At 58.7% G+C, this 2,311-nt stretch overlaps 1 long non-coding RNA gene across 1 annotated transcript in view; it reads left to right on the top strand.

Moving 5' to 3' along the window:
* LOC113211387 (uncharacterized) overlaps nucleotides 1–2,311 on the top strand; it is a 213,603-nt gene that overhangs the window by 162,677 nt on the left and 48,615 nt on the right. The window contains exon 6 of the long non-coding RNA XR_008011193.1: nucleotides 301–378. This is a non-coding gene — a long non-coding RNA (uncharacterized LOC113211387). The remainder of the gene's footprint in view (nucleotides 1–300; nucleotides 379–2,311) is intronic.

Genomic DNA, 2,311 nt, shown 5'->3' with positions numbered 1-2,311 from the left:
CCCCCCCCCCTCTCTCTCTCTCTCTCTCTCGCTGCAATCCATGACAAATGTGTGTATCTCTGTCGTGTCTGGCGGTGCCAGCCTCCAGACACGGGCGAGAGGGCCACCATGTGTGCGAGCAGGAGGGAGATAGTGGGCAGGAGGAGTTGTCTGCAGTGGCTCCGCCGGGCTCTCCGCCAGGCTCTCCGCCAGGCTTCCGCGTATCTCTGACGTGCGTTTGGTGCGCTCGATCTGCGCCGCTCTGGCCGTCTGCTTGCTGCATACAGTACTCTGACTTTTGCTTTGGTGTGTGTTTTCCAGAGGCGCGCCAGCTGAGACCGTAGGCTGAAGGCTGCGCAGTTCCGTCGCAGTGACAGCCTTCTACTCCGCAACTATCAGGTATGTGCCTCACACAGCACACATACATGCACAAACACACACACTCTTCTTGTAGTCTCGTACTACGACGCCCTCGCCTTGTGTTCGCCTCCCTCAGCCCCTTTCTTGGTCGCCCCGTCGTCAGTCTAATAATGACTACAGTCGCGCTTAATTCCCCTTAATCTGGCCGATATAATTATGGCAAACTATCCTCGTCGCTCCCTCCGGCCCTTTCCATCGTCTTCCTTTCACTCCCCCACCACCCCCTCTCCCCTCACCCCTCAGCGAAGTCCTTGCTTCTGCTGAACCCGGGCGGGGGTGTAAGTACCCACCCTTCCTTAGCGATCCGAAGGCGACGACCCTTCGACAAAGGAAACTTTTTGTGTATTTTCAACATCAAAGAAAAAACTAACGACACAGCCGGGGCTAAAAAAATGGGCATATTTTTGAAATGTGGTCATCCTCATATGACGCATTTTTCTTTTCAACTCACCCCCTTTCTTCCTCTCCGCCTCTCTCTCTCTCTCTCTCTCTCTCTCTCTCTCTCTCTCTCTATCTCTCTCACTTCCTCCCTCACAACTTTGTGGCGCCGTGCCGAGTGGGTGTGATTGTCAATACGGAGGCCTAAATTAGCATCACATTCCCGGTCCTCCCCCCTCCCTCCCCCTTTCACGCCCTCGGTCCATCTCCTTCGCTTGGCGTTGATTTACGAAGGAGTTTGTTCGTGCATTATCATTCCACACTTGTCCCCACTCCTCTCTCTCTCTCTCTCTCTCTCTCTCTCTCTCTCTCTCTCTCTCTCTCTCCATTCACACACACTCACACACTTCGACCTTGTCTCCCAAGATTAGCCCGCGCCCACCACCAGGGCGGCTCGCGCTACGAGGAAGTTAATGCCAGTCACGGAGGCGCATTGTTCGTAAGTGCGCCGCATCGTGTACGTATCCTACCGACGTTGCCCTGTTGTTGTTGTAGTTGTTGCTGTCGGGATCCAAGTCAGTCGCCCCTTCAGGACCGAGTCGATATGCTCGGTCTGTCTCTCTCGCACCCTCAGTCAGTCTGCCGCCCCAGTCGTGCAAGTGCATCTCTCTCTCTCTCTCTCTCTCTCTCTCTCTCTCTCTCTCTCCCTCCCTCTCCCTCTCCCTCCCTCTCCCTCTCCCTCTCCCTTGCACCCCTAACCCCCGCGTACTTCTGGTCCTACCCCCCAAACCCCTTCTGCCGGACCCCAAATGAATGGCGACAAGACATCTGTCGCCGCGAGGTTGACGACGACGATGACGACTTCGGTGGCATCGTCGTCCCGGCGGTGTCCGCTGTGGACGACGGCGAGGGTCACCCGGGAGCCGCCCCCCTCCGACCTCTGCGGCGGCCCGGCTGGACGTAATGCTGGCCATCAGAGTAATGCTGGCGAGGGCCAGGGGAGGGTGGTAATGGGGTGATTAGTGTGCACATGTGCCTCCCGGGGCCCGCCCCCGCGCAGCCCCCGCGCCGCCCCCAAGGCCACCATCAAGGCGGAATCACTCATCAGGAGGCGACTTGTGTCGTGGTGCGGCGCGCTTGACCCACATCTTGGGAGATTCTCCGGCCGCGGTATGTAGTGGCGCTGTGGAGAAATGAATGAAAATTAATTAAAGGGACCTTGTCTGGATTCAGTTTGCCGATCGTCGGAGGTGTTGGGGCGTAACCAGGCGGGTCTTATGCGTCCACGTGCCTCATGCCTCTCGGGAGCTTCCACCGTGTGTAGCCACCTACTCCTCCTGTAGATCGTCGTTTGGGTCGCCGTCGTCACCTTGGCGCGGGGGGCACGACCCCGACGACGGCGACCTGGGCGTGGCCAGGTGTTTACTGGCCGACCTCTCGACGCCTCAGGTAGCGCAAGGATAGAGGGGTGGAGGGGGGCGGTGCGCTAACTGCGTGCGCGCGGCTTAGGCCCTTTGTGACCGCCCCGCCCCAC

Source organism: Frankliniella occidentalis, unplaced genomic scaffold (genome assembly GCF_000697945.3).
Source record: "Frankliniella occidentalis isolate FOCC.00 unplaced genomic scaffold, Focc_3.1 Scaffold59, whole genome shotgun sequence".
In the NCBI taxonomy this organism is placed as follows: domain Eukaryota; kingdom Metazoa; phylum Arthropoda; class Insecta; order Thysanoptera; family Thripidae; genus Frankliniella; species Frankliniella occidentalis.
The sequence above is the reverse complement of the archived record's forward strand: the minus strand, read 5'-3'. Positions and strand labels throughout refer to the sequence as shown.